The 15151-nt window shown below is 40.8% G+C and overlaps 1 protein-coding gene and 1 pseudogene across 7 annotated transcripts in view; both read right to left on the bottom strand.

Annotated features, from left to right (window-relative positions):
- The window catches only part of TESK2 (testis associated actin remodelling kinase 2), a 125777-nt gene that overhangs the window by 64662 nt on the left and 45964 nt on the right, over window positions 1-15151 (bottom strand). The window lies entirely within an intron of this gene.
- Window positions 11779-11935, bottom strand: LOC132231987 (U4 spliceosomal RNA; annotated as a pseudogene).

A 15151-nucleotide genomic window follows, 5' to 3' on the forward strand; every position in this document is an offset into this window, starting at 1 on the left:
CGGACTGAAGGGTCGCAGGTTTGATTCCAGTCAAGGGCATGTACCTTGGTTGCGGGCACATCCCCAGTCGGGGGCATGCAGGAGGCAGCTGATCGATGTTTATCTCTCATCAATGTTTCTAACTCTCTATCCCTCTCCCTTCCTCTCTGTAAAAATATCAATAAAATATATTTTTTAAAATAAAACAATACAAAAATCTAAAAAGTTGAAATGGCTTAGTGGTTGAGCATTGACCTATGAACCAGGAGGTCATAGGTTTGATCACCAGTGGGGGACGTGCAGGAGGCAGCCAATCAATAATTCTCTCTTATCACTGATGTTACTATCTCTCTCTCTCTCTCCCCCACTTCTTTTCTAAAATCAATAAAAAATATTTTTAAAAGGTTAAAAGTAGATCTGCTTGCTTATAAATATTAAACCAGTTTATTAATAAATACAAAAACAGATTTCTGAGAGAAAAATATTCTCTCTCTTGAATAACAACTGAAAGTAAACTGAGACTGAGTTAATTCTGTATTTTATTTATTTCACAGAAAATTTTAAATCTCATTGCTCAAAACTGCCACACAAGCAGCAAAATACTAAGTCTCCAGATAAAGGCAGAGCTATTAATACAGATATGCAGTGACTTTAAATGTTTCCAAAATGCTTTTTAAAGAAAATATCCAGGAAGCTTAGAAGAGAACTATTATCCAGAAACCCAAGTATCTAGATTGTCCCCAAGCACTGAAAAAGCTTCCTCCTCCTTACCATTCATCTTGTATTATAAGTTACTCATAAACTCATACCAAAATAGCAAAATGTAAACACAAACTTCAATTTATGTGAGCACACTTCTGAAACAACACTCTCACAATGATTTATTTCTTCCCCCTCTACCCAAGTGGGAGAAATGTAATGAGGAAAAAGAACAATTCAATCTAACAAACATGTATCAAGAAATTACTATGTGCAAGGTTCATGCTCTCCATAAATAAACAGAACACTTAAAGAGTTAAGATTAGGTGGGGACAGGAGGGAGCCCAATTCCTGCAGGCCCAATCCAGACAGGAGGGAGCTCAATCCTATGCATTGAGGGATGTAGTAGTGCGAGAAGCAGCGGATGGGGAGAAGCCTGCGGCCAGGGAGGAGGCAGGGCCAGGCGCCATGCAGCTCCCACTCATCCCACTGTGCCTGCTCAGTAGCACTGCTGTGGAGGCAGCAGAGGCTTGCGCCACCACTGCCACAGCTGCACTTGCCAGCCATGAGCCCGATGCCACAGCTGCACTTGCCAGCCGTGAGACTGGTGGCGTCTGGCACCCAACTGTCAGCTGAGCAGCGCTCCCGCTGTGGGAGCACACTGACCACCAGGGGGCAGCTCCTGCATTGAGCATCTGCCCCTTGGTGGTCAGTGCGCATCGTAGTTACTGGCTGACCGGTCGTTCGGTCGCTTAGGCTTTATATATGTGTATATATATAGACTAGTGGCCTGGTGCATGAAACTCGTGCACATTAAAAGGGACTGAATTAGAAGAAATATTTTAATATTGCTATTTGCCCTTTCTCTATAATAGAAATGTCAGAGATGAAAGAAAATTAGTAAAATGTATATGAAAATCTGTCAGAGTCTGGGGTGCACCACAGGACCCAGAGTAAAGTCCCTGCATGCTCCTTGAAATCGCACGAGACCCAGACTTGGCCGGCTCCACAGGGCGGGGGGGTGCAGCCTCAGGTCCTCCGGCCCCAGCGCCAGGGCAGGGGGCATGGCCTCAGGTCGCCTGGCCCAGCCTCCGATCCCCCTGCCCTGGTGTGAGGGCGCAAGGGTGTGATGACCATTTGCATATTAGCTCTTTATTATATAAGATTAGCCCAAGTAATGTATTATGATATTTTAATTTCTTGCATGAATTTTTATTTTCTCTAATTTTTCATTTGCTTAGTTATTATACGCCTACCACTAACTCTTTCCAAAGCCTCCAACAGAATTGTAAAATTCTATTGTATATGAATTTTGGCCCTCCCAAACACATCGATACATCTACACATTCTTTCCTCAAAACCATCCTTTCTAACATCTCTCTTGGAGCTCTTGATCCTTCTGCTCCAATCTGGACTGCTTATTTTATAGACTGTTGCCCAACAGTTGCCCTGGGACTTGCTTCCATCTTTCTACCCCCTTCTTTCTAGATCCTATGACTTCCTTTTTATTTTGTTGTTTTATTTATCCCTTTGTTTTGATGCAACCCCTCCTCCAGTAGCTTCATTAAAAAATGCACATGAGCCCTAGCTGATTAGAGCATCAGCCCATGAACTGAAGGGTCTCGGGTACAATTCTATTCAAGGGTATGTACCTCAGTTACAGGCTCGATCCCTGGCCTCCATCAGGGAGTGTGTGGGAGGCAACCAACCGATGTGTCTCTCTCACATTGATGTTTCTCTCTTTGTATCTCTTCCTCTCCTCCTCCTCCCTTCCACTCTCTCTCTAAAAAAAAAAAAAAAAAAATCAATGGAAAAAGTATCCTCCAATGAGGATTAACAACAAAAAAGGCACATGAGAACAAAATTTTCAAAACTTTGCATATTTGAAAATGTCTTTACCCTCATACTGGACTGGATAGTTTGGCTGAATATAGAATTCTTTTTCTTTTTTCTTTCGTTCTTTTGTTAATTCTCACCCAAGGATATTTTTTCCATTGATTTTTGGAGATGGGCTGCCTCCTCTAAATCCACCAATTTCCACCCTAACCTGTTTGGCTCAATGGATAGAGCGTCGGCCTGAGGACTCACGGGTCCCAGGTTCAATTCCGGTCAAGGGCATATACCTTGGTTGCAGGCACATACCCAGTAGGGAGTGTGCAGGAGGCAGCTGATCGATGTTTCTCTCTCATCGATGTTTCTAACTCTCTCTCTCCCTTCCTCTCTGTAAAAAATCAATAAAATATATTTTTTTAAAAATAAATAAATCCACCAATTTCCTGGCAGGTGGGAGTGAGGGATGGAGATGATCCCTGCCTTCATGAGAGCTAAGTGATAGATGAGGGCTAGAAATAGCAAAAGCTTCACTATTCAGTATGCAGACTATCTCTTTCTTTCCCTCTTCTCAGTATAGCACTTCTTCCCTATCTCTGTCATGCTAGATGCTTACCTAGTATGAAGCCCTTCTGGTTCAATTTTGCTCCAAAATTAAAACTCATTGTAACTCATCGTATCAGTATGGATGAGAGTGAACTTATTAATTGCAGTGAATGGGGATGGTGACTTGCAGGCCCAGTTTCTCCCTTAAAAGACTTTCAATAGCCCTGCCCGGTGTGGCTTAGTTGCTTGAAGCATCATTTCGTATACTGAAAGGTGGCAGGTTTGATTCCTAGTCAGGGAACATACCTGGGTTGTGGGTTCGATCCCCAGGTGGGGCACATACAGGAGGCAACCAATCGATGTTTCTCTCTCACATCAATATTTCTCTCTTCCTCTCCCTAAAATCAAATTTTTTCTTTAACAGTATATCCTTGGGTTGGGGGGTCGGGGGGAGACTTTCAATAGTCCTCCTGTTTTCACCCTAAGCCTGATACCCACCTTCAGCTCCTGAGCTTTTGTAGGTTTCTGTAATGCAAACTGGCTTGCTTCTAATTAGTATCCATTTCTATAAGATACTATTTTATAGTTACTGGAAATACAAGAGTGAACAAGATCAAGTTCTATCATCAGGGAGCTCAACCTATACTGAAGGCTACAAACAATAAATAAGATAATAAATGAGCAAGATATTTTCAGAAATGATATGAGCTATGAAGACAAAACAGAGGGGAGGGATAGTGATATGAATGGCTATTTTAGGCAGGCTAGTCAACAAAGGTCTCTTTGAAGAGGGGATATCTCAGCAGAAGCACACCATATGATTCTGGGATAAAGACATTTTGAGAAAAGTAAGTACAAAGATCCTAAAGTGGAAAAGAGATTGGTGTGTTTGAGAAACAAAAAGGCCAGTAAGGGAAGTTAGAATGGTATAATGCTATAAAGGAAGAGTAACCAGAAATTAAGTCAGAGAGGCAGGTAGGTCAAAGCATTGTATTTGTCAAAGCCCAGAGTTTGTATTTTATTTGAAAGGAGACAAAAAGTCAAAGAAGGAAAATTCAGCAGGGGGAATGGTATGATCTGATTTACCTTCTTAAAGTTCAATCTGTCTGTTATGGGGCAAGAGGGGAATCTAGGAGATCAATTAGGAGGATGGGCCTAGACCATGGCTATGAAGGTGATAAGTACTAGTCAGACTCAGGTCATAATGTTGAACCACATGATGGTTTGAAATAGAGTGAAGAAAAGACATTAAGGACAACTCTTAGGTTTTTTTGTGTGTTTTTTTAAATATATTTTATTGATTTTTTACAGAGAGGAAGGGAGAGAGATAGAGAGTTAGAAACATCGATGAGAGAGAAACATCGATCAGCTGCCTCCTGCACATCTCCCACTGGGGATGTGCCCGCAACCCAGGTACATGCCCTTGACCGGAATCGAACCTGGGACCTTTCAGTCCGCAGGCCGACGCTCTATCCACTGAGCCAAACCGGTTTTGGCAGCTCTTAGGTTTTTAATCTAAGTAATAGATAAACGGCGATTCCATTTACTGAGATGGGAGAAAGAAAAATGATTATCAGTGGTCCATAACAGGTACTCAACAAATAGTTGCCAATGTTTATATTAAAAATCATTTTCTATTACATGTCAATTATATTTAATTAAAAATAATTTTTTAGAAAATCACCTCCTAAGGTTGTACTACCTTCACTACCCACAGACAATGACATAAATATTACTGAAGTTTATTCCATATTTTACTTTACATAATTTTTCTGGTTACATGAAATTGGAACTTAGACTCAAGTCCTAAGTCATTAGACCTTCTACCTTGGTACATACAGAGAAGAGAAATAAATCTTAAGACCTCTTACCAATTATACTAGTGTTATAAAACTTGTGTTGAGGGCTATATGAGGCTTTCACCTAGTTACTCACTAGGATTACAATGATAAAATCAGAAAGATCCATTTTAATCCATCATGTTAAAAATATTTTTATTGATTTCAGAAAGAAAGGGAGAGGGAGAGATGGAAACATCCATGATGAGAGAGAATCATTGGTAGGCTGCCTCCTGCCTGCCCCTCACCAGGAACTGAGCCTGCAACCAGGACATCTGCCCTGACTGGGAATCGAACTGTGACCTCTTGGTTCATAGGTCAACGCTCAACCACTGAGCCACTCCGGCTGGGCAATACATCATTTTTAAACACTTCCTACTTATTCTGGAACACACATACACCTCTGAGATAATATATTTTCTAGCCTGATATTTAAAAATTATTCAGCATTAATTCAGCGTGATTTCCAACCACTGATCTGTTCCATTTCCCTAGTTAAAAAGAAGAAACCAAAGCCCAGAGGTCAAAGAACTTATCCAAGAGAACACAATTAGTAAATCATGGACCTGTGTTAAGCCCATAAGAGGAATAGTGGAAGATAGGGCTGGAAAAACAGATCAGACTTTAACTGTGAGTTCTTTAAGAAATAAGTTTTATAAACAAAATAGAAACAGAAGCATATATATATAGAACAGACAGCTGTTAGAGGGGAGCGGGGTTGGGAGATGGGGTGAAAAAGGTGAAGGTATTAAGCAAAAAAATCTATACATAATACCTGACACATAGACACAGACAACAGTACAGTGATAGCCAGAGGGCAAAGGGCGGATAAATGGGGATGGAAAGAGACTTAACTTTGGATGGTGAGCACCAGAGGGCAAAGTGGGGATAAATGGGGATGGAAAGAGACTGACTTTGGATGGTGAGCACATGATGAAGTATGCAGAAGATGTTTTATTAAGTTGTACACTTGAAACATGTATGGTTTTATTAAACAACGAGAGGCCCGGTGCACAAATTCGTGCACAAGTGGGGTCCAGCCGGCCCCGCTCCTGGTCAAATTCCCAGTTGAACTCCCAGTCGAGGGTACAATTTGCATATTAGCCTTTTATTATATAGGATGCCACCCCAATAAATTCAATAAAATAATTAAAATAAATCAAATATATTACCAAAAAATAAAACAGAGGCAGAATTCAGATGAATATCTCTATAGACTTGAAATACTACCACCTGAGCACAACTATTCTCTCCCAGCTCTGAGGTGTGGGCACCATAAAATGTGCACCACATACTCCCAGGCTAAAAAGTGGCCGAGGTTGAGCATATTTCACTCAATTCCTGTATTCCCTAAAATATGTAATGGGATGTTTTCTAGATCCTCTCCATATCGGAAATAAAATATCTAAATTAAAAAATAAATAGTCCGACTGGTGTGGCTCATGGTTGAGTGTCAACCTATGAACCAGGTCACGGTTTGATTCCCAGTCAGGGCACGTGCCCAGGTTGTGGGCTCAACCCCCAATAGGGGGTTTGTGGGAGGCAGCCAATCAATGATTCTCTCTCATCATTGATGTTTCTTTTTTTAAAAAAATATTTTATTGATTTTACATAGAGGAAGGGAGAGGGATAGAGAGATAGAAACATCAATGAGAGAAACATCGATCAGCTGCCTCCTGCACACCCCCTACTGAGGATGTGCCCACAACCAAGGTACATGCCCTTGACTGGAATCAAACCCGGGACCCTTCAGTCCACAGGCCGACGCTCTGTCCACTGAGCCAAACCAGCCAAGGCCATTGATGTTTCTTTCTCTCTCCCTCTCCCTTCCTCTCTGAGTGAAAGAGGTGAGGGGAAGAGACAGGGAAAATAATTCACTTCAGGCAAAAGTGAAGAAGGCTAAACTGACAGATTAATATAAGGGAAGAAAAAGACGCAGGAAGCTTTGAAGATTTAGAAGCAAGAAATAAAAGGAATAACTAATGATGATTTGGAGATTTTCAGAATGGGTAACTGGAAAGATAGCAATCTTAATAACTGAGATTAGGAAAATATCCTGCCATATCTTCATAGCATTAGATGTATAGTTTGTTTCCTAAGGAGACTGGGAGACAACAGCTCTCTACTTCTCTTGTGTTATCCATGATATTATTACCTAGCATGGAGCTAGGCTGAGTATAAGTAGTTCCAAATAAATATTTGGAAAATTGAAAGTATATTCTCCATTTTAACAAAATGATAATCATATTGTTACAAATGAATTTTGAGATAAAACAATTCTGAACAAAAATTAATAAATAGAAAAGTAAATTTACAACGTGGCCTTAAAAAAGGTAAGCATGAGAATGTGAATGAGGAGTCTAAAAGTAATATTAAATTTCTCATGGCATGAAGAATAACAAAGAGGTATAAGAACAAATCTTGGTACAGGTCCTCAGAAAGGCCATTGGGGAGTGGAAGTGAGTAGGGCATAGCATTGGGTTACAGATCTTGAGCACAAGACTTCCTGGCATAAACAACCTTATTCACAAGAGGACCAAACAATCAGTCTCTGCATTCAACAAAGTACTTTATTGTTCCGTTTTTTTAACTGATAACTTAGAGCAACTGATGATAAAACAACCAATCTTAACTGTATCCATGTATTAAAAAAAAAAAAAATATATATATATATATATATATATATATATATATATATATACCCACACAAACAAAATATGTAAACTTACTGCTTTTATGACTTACCAGGCCCACTCTTCTACTTCCAACTAGAAATCTTAGGAGGGAGAAAGATAAAAGGAAAAGAGGAAGTAGTGAGGTTGGGGGTCAAGAAAAATAGAAAAATAAAACTGTGAAAGTTCAGCTCACTCACTCCTACTGGGCACAAAATAGCTGTGTCAGCAGAGGACCAAGACATGCCCAGAAGATTAGATGCCTAGCATCTGGCAGATCATGCAGGTAGCCTCCTTTCCCAAGCAGAATTTTCCAAATCACTAATGCAGTTATTTTCAGTATGTTCTGTTTTTAAGCAGGAAACCCTACCTTCAAAACTCTTATATAGAAGTTCAATACAAAACAGATAAAAAGTAGAGCTGCTCTAGCTGGAAACAGAGAAGGGCACTGAAAGCCTCAGCTTCTCAGCAACCTCCCTTCTGAGGTTGTCCCTGAGGAGGCATGTCTGTGAAAATCCTAGAGTTCCATGAGATGGATTCTTCCCAATTTAAATCTAATAATCTCAATTTGAGGGAAAACTTTGGTTTATACTTCTGCCTCAGTTTCTGCGCATATAAAAGAGAACTTATGACCGGCCAATGTGGCTCAGTGGTTCAGCATCGACCGATGAACCAAAAGATCATGGTTCGATTCCTGGTTAGGCACATGCCTGAGTTGCGGGCTCAATCCCCAGTAAGGGGTGTACAAGAGGCAGCTGATCAATGATTCTCTCTCATCGTTGATCTTTCTATCTCTCTATCCCTTGCCCTTCTCTGAAATCAAGAAAAATTAAAAAATAAAATATATATTTTTTAAAAGAGAACATAGTATTTACAGCTTGAAAACAGACTATGAGCCATACTAACAGTCACAAAATTTTTTTTTAAATATATTTTATTGATTTTTTACAGAGAGGAAGGGAGAGAGATAGAGAGTTAGAAACATCGATGAGAGAGAAACATCGATCAGCTGCCTCCTGCACATCTCCCACTGGGAATATGCCCACAACCCAGGTACATGCCCCTGACCGGAATCGAACCCGGGACCCTTCAGTCCGCAGGCCGACGCTCTATCCACTGAGCCAAACCGGTTTCGGCCACAAAAATTTAAAATTATAAAAAGTATAGTTTTAGTAAGTTTCTAAGACAACTAGAAATTCATTTAGAAAATTAAAATTCTAAGAATTTTTTTAAAAAATGTATTTTTATGTGCCCTGACCTGAAATCAACCAGGACCTCCTGGTTCATAAATCAATGCTCAACCACTGGGCCATGCCGATCAGGCAAATTCTCAGAATTTTGAGAATGGAACACAGTCATGCTTAGATTGGGCAAAGGACTAAAACAGACACTTTTCAAAAGTGACATACTGAAGGCCAAGAGATATATGAAAACATGCTCAAAGTCACTAATCATCCAAGAGATGCAAATCAAAACAACAATGAGGTACCATCTCACACCTGTCAAGATGCCTATTATTGCCGTAACCGGTTTGGCTCAGTGGATAGAGCGTCGGCCTTCGGACTGAAAGGTCCCAGGTTCGATTCCGGTCAAGGGCATGTGCCTTGGTTGCGGGCACATCCCCAGTGGGAGGTGTGCAGGAGGCAGCTGATTGATGTTTCTCTCTCATTGATGTATCTCTCTCCCTTCCTCTCTGTAATAAATCAGTAAGATATGTATTAAAAAAAAAGATGGCTATTATCAATAAGCCAACAAACGACAAGTGCTGGCGAGGATGTGGAGGAAAAGGAACTCTCGTACACTGCTGGTGAAATGAAGCCACTGTGGAGAACAGTATGGAGTTTCCTCAAAAAATTAAAAATAGAACTCTCATTTCACCCAGTAATCCCACTTCTAGGAATATATCCCAAGAAACCAGAAACACCAAACAGAAAGGACATATGCACCCCTATGTTCATAGCAGCACAATTCACCATAGCTAAGATTTGGAAACAGCCTAAGTGCCTATCAGCAGATGAGTGGATTAAAAAACTGTGGTGTATCTACACAATGGGATATTACGCTGCTGTAAAAAAGAAAGAACTCTTACCATTTGCAACAGCATGGATGGGCCTAGAGAACATTATGCTAAGCAAAATAAGCCAATCAGAGAAAGATAAGTATCACATGATCTCACTAATTTGTGAAATATAATGAACAACATAAATTGATGAACAAAAATAGATATAGAGACAGAGAAGCATCAAACAAATTGCCAACTTCAGTGGGAAGGCAGGGGGTAAGAGATCAACCAAAGGACTTGTATGCATGCATATAAGCATAACCAATGGACACAGACACTAGGGGAGTGAGGGCTTGTGCTGGGGGGTGGGGGTGGCTGGGGAAAAAGCGAGGAAATGGAGACATGTGTAATACTATATGTAATACTTTAAACAATAAATAATTTAAAAATAAATTTAAAAAACATCCTAGGGAAGTATAATAAACTAGAGGCCTGGTGCACGACATTCATGCACTGGGAGTTGTGGGTAAGCCCAACCCTCTCCGATCTGGGTGCCCTCAGGGGAGCCCTCTCCAATCCGGAAGTTTCTGTCTGTCTTTGCAATCATATGAGCAAATTGTCTGAGACCCCCAACTCAGTTTGGTTTGTTGCTCAAAGAATAATAGAGCTTTTTTTTTGCTTTGCTTCATTGGTGGAGATTTCCTGGAAGTTTTAGGATATCTTCCCTTTAATTTTTCCTAGACACTCTGATTTTACTTATGTCTCTCACCTTTGCTTTCCCTCCATCCCCCACCACAATAGTAACTTGTTCCAGGCTCACTTTGCTCTAGTGTCTAGGACAGCCGTGGGCAAACTACGGCCCGTGGGCCGGATCCAGCCCGTTCGGCTGTTCTGTCCGGCCTGCAGAGCCGAAAGAGCGGAGGGTTCTCTTGCTCTCCCCTCCACTCCTTCACCAGCAGCAGTGTTAACATGGCAACGTCGGGAAACACGGCCGCAGCTCCTTCTTCTGAGTCCAGTTTAAGAACCCATTGTGGCCCTCGAGTCAAAAAGTTTGCCCACCCCTGGTCTAGGAGATCCATCTGCCACCAGAACTACGATTCCCAGCATTCCTGGTGCTCCCCGCACTCTGGGCTTCTGCTTCCGGTCCTGGGGCTGCCACCAAAACTATTATTCCCAGAATTCCTGGTGCTCCCCACGATCTTGGTTTTCCCTTCCTGCTCTGTCTCTGTCCCATGGCCTCCCATTCTGCCAAGTCCTCCAAGCCGCCAGCTCTCCCTCTCTGCTCTCCATCTGGCGGCTTGGGGAGCCAGTTTCCCCAAGCCGCTCCACACTCCACCAGCTCTCCCGCTCTGCTCTCCACCTGGCGCCTGTGTATGCAAATTAACCCGCCATCTTTGTTGGGTTAATTTGCATACTCACTCATGACTGGCTGGTAGGTACAGTGGAGGGACGGTAAATTTACATGTTTCTCTTTTATTATATAGGGTGTTTCCACTGCTATAGTATTCCTCTGGTGCTTGCTTTGGCAGCACATATACTAAAATAGTATTCCTCTGGGTAACAAAAGCCAAGAGGTCTCTGCTTGCTTTAGGCCATTGGCAGGAGAATCTCTTTTCATTGTGTTCAAAATATTCTATGAAAGTGGAGACTCAAAAACATAAATTATTAATTATAATAATTTTCATGTATAATATACTCACTGTACCACAGATCTATAGGCTTTATATACATTACTTCATTTGTTGACTTATTGTGAAGATCAAGACAGAGTTAACACTAGTTTTTTTTTTTTGGTTTTTTTAAATATATTTTACTAATTTTTTTACAGAGAGGAAGGGAGAGGTAGAGGGAGTTAGAAACATCGATGAGAGAGAAACATTGATCAGCTGCCTCCTGCATGCCCCCCACCCCTGGAGATGTGCCCACAACCAATGTACATGCCCTTGACGGGAATCGAACCCGGAACCCTTCAGTCCGCAGGCCAGCGCACTATACACTGAGCCATACCGGTTAGGGCAACTAGTTTTTATATTAGAGAATTTAGCTGAGAACAAGAATATAACTTCCTGTAAGTTAAAAGAGAGGGTGTGTCATTTTTGAGCAATGGAACCAAAAATGGATAGGCTAAGAAAGTAGATCAAGGAGACATTAGAATAGTAATAGTATCGTTGGTCTCATCACACCACTATGGTTCTAGACTGGAACATATATACATTTAGCAAAACAAGAGCAAAGATGTAGATGGACTCTAACCCAGTATTGTCCAGTTCAGTAGCCACTAGATTCATGTGGTAGTTTTTTTTTCCAATTAGCAATAATCACGTCTCGGATAAACCTCATTGGCTACCATACTGCCACTGTGCAAAGCTTCATGTGGTAATTTAAATAAAATAAAAAATTTAGTGCCTGTTCACTCCAGCCACATTTCAATGCTCATTAGCTATATGTGGCTTTTTGGACAACATGATAAAAAATATTTCCATCACAGCAGAAAGTTCTATTCAACAGCATCACTTAGCAGAAAACCCTTGAATGTATTCAAAACAGCAGTAGATACACAATAAATGTTTGGTGAGTGAATGAATGATAAAAGACAGACAGGCTTCATTAGGCTTTAAAGAACTAGCCACAGGAAAATAAGCTAATTATAATAACTAACACTTAGTAGGCACTTAACACATGCCAGGTACTATTCCATGTGCTTTACATGTGCTAATTTAATGAATGCTTGATAACAACTCTATGCGATATTTACTGTCATTACCCTCATTTTATAGATAGGAAAACTAAGAATCCAAGAGGTTGAGTAATTTTTCCCAAATCCAGGATTTGAATCCAGGCAGCTTGATCTAGAACAGGGGTGGGCAACCCCTGGCATGCGTGCCAAACATGGCACGCCAGTAACTTTTGCTGGCACGCAAAACCCTCTCTTATAATCTTCCATTTACAATTTTTTTCTTAATATCGACTTTTTTATTTTTCAGATAAATTCAGTGTAGGTGCATCTTAGATAAATAAATAATTTTACATAACAAGTTATCTTAAAGACCAATAGACATGGATTGATGAGAGAGGGGAAGAGCAATTTCTATGCCTCTGCCTTAATTCTCCCTGACTTCCTAGATCCGACCAGTGTTTTGGTTTCATCCACATACGCTTGTGAATCTTTGTGCTCAGTGATGAATTTTGTTAAGTCTCATCATAGGAGTAGCCTGACGGATGAAAGCAGTAGCTCGTGCATATCTCTGAAGGTCACGAAATATAAACCAGATGTAAAATCTCTGTCATCAGTGATGCAGAAGCAAAAGTCCCACTGATAATATCAAACGGAGTCATAAAGTTTTCTGTCAGACTATCAGTGTACATGTATACATTAAAAAATAAATGTATTTTTCATCATTATATACTGTTTTTGTCGCTCGAATGAATTTTATTATTTTTTCAAGGTTCTTCACATACGTACACCTTAAGAGATATCAAATAGGTGTAACATGTTCTCAAAAAATTAGGGTTGGCATGCAGAAGAATTTTGAGTCAGAGATTTTGCTGGTTTTGGCACACACTCACAAAAAGGTTGCCCACCCCTGATCTAGAATCTAAAGCCTTCATTTCTTTTATAACTTTTTTTTTATTCGCCACCCGCGGATATATATATATATATTTTTTTGAGGGGGACGGGGAGGGAGAGGGAGAGGAAGAGGGATGGAACTCACAACCTGGGCATATGCCCTAACAAGGAATTGAACCCAAGACCCTTTGGGTGTGCAGGATCATGCTCCAACCGAGCCATACCAGCTAGGGCTAGAGACTTTATTTCTAATCATTATACTATACTACTTCCATTGTATAACAAACGTATTTATATATATACTAAGAGGCCTGGTGCGCAAGATTCGTGCACTGGGGGTGGGGGGGGTCCCCCCCTCAGCCAGGCCTGGGCCATCTCGCAGTCAAGGAGCCCTGAGGGGATGTCCGACTGACAGCTTAGGCCTGCTCCCTACACAGTCGGACATCCTTAGTGCTGCCGCCTCTGCCGCCACCACTGCTGCGCTCACCAGCTGTGAGCCTGGCTTCTGGCTGAGCAGAGCTCCCCCTGTGGGAGCGCACTGACCACCAAGGGCAGCTCCTGAGTTAAGTGTCTGCCCCCTGGTGGTCAGTGCGTGTCATAGCAACTGGTCATTCTACCATTGGGTCGATTTGTATATTACCCTTTTATTATATAGGAAAGAAATGAAGGAAGGGAGGGGTGTGCGGGAGAGAGAGAGAGAGAGAGAGAGAGAGAGAGAGAGAGAGAGAAACATTGATGTGAGAAAGACACATCAATTGGTTGCCTCCCACCAGCCACCCCAACCAGGCCAAGGATTGAACCTGCAACCCAGGTATGTGTCCCCAAGAATCAAACCCTCAATCCTTCGGTGGGCAGGCCAAAGCGCTAACCATTGAGTTCACTGGCCAGGGCATAATAATTATGTCTTTTTAAGTTTTGCTGTGATGTAATAAAATTTATTTAAAGTTAGTCTTCTCATACATTCCCAAGTCAAGTTCACAGTGAAGACAATAAAAAGAGAAGTGGTGAAATAAAAAAATATTGGTAGGAAATATACAAAATGTTAATACTAGTTTGATCCCTAGATGTTGAGATTAAGGGCAACTTTTTTCTTGTTTTTGCTAACTTTATTTTTTAAATATTCCATAGTGATGATGTATCACTTCTATAACAGGAGCAAAAACCATGAAAATATTATTTTTAAGATGAAAATATGGTCAGTTTAAAAATTCCTAAGCAGAATATCAAATCTCACTCTCAAATATTGAAGAGGCCCCTTAATTGATCTCTTGGCCACTAGTCTCCTCAACACTAAACAACCATTTTGAGTTAGCCATCAGTCACCCTCTGTCATGCTAGTTCTTGCTCCAACTCCAATACACAGAGCATAAAATATAATCTTGGCTTTATGCAAAATACTTCTGAATAATCTGGCCTAATTCTACCTTTCCACCTTTATCTACCAATACTATCCTACCAAATCCTCAATACTTCTAAGAGAAGCATGATAAGAGTCCAGTCCTCAGAGTCACAGCCCTTAGCCAACACATAATCTCTTGGTACGCAGATTATTTTGAGCTAAAGGCAATTTAGACCCTGTAGGCTCAGGAGAAACTTCTGCTGCTGCCCCCCGCCCCCACTCCTTTAATTAACTAAAAGAATTTGAATTAGGGGCCTTGCTCATAATAAGAGATTATCAGAGATAACTTTTTTTGACCCATCTATATGGCAGGGCAAACAACTAATTACTGAATATCTGTTCTTCTTATGCCCCTGCAATGAATTTCTGAAGCCCCAAGGTGCCTTATCTCATCCTTAACTCAAAATGTCATGTATGTATGTCATTTTCCTTGTCTGTCTTTAAAGCTCTCATATATGTGAGGACCTTTGACTCTCTCAGGTATGTGGAGTTCCCATGAGTATGTATGTAATTAAATTTAATTATTTTCTCTTATTAATCTGTTTCATGTGGATTTAATTATTAAACCAGCCAAAAGAATCTGGGAAGGTAAAGAAAAGTTTCTCTTTTTTTTTTCTT

This window comes from Myotis daubentonii, chromosome 3 (assembly GCF_963259705.1).
Source record: "Myotis daubentonii chromosome 3, mMyoDau2.1, whole genome shotgun sequence".
Classification (NCBI taxonomy): Eukaryota; Metazoa; Chordata; class Mammalia; order Chiroptera; family Vespertilionidae; genus Myotis; species Myotis daubentonii.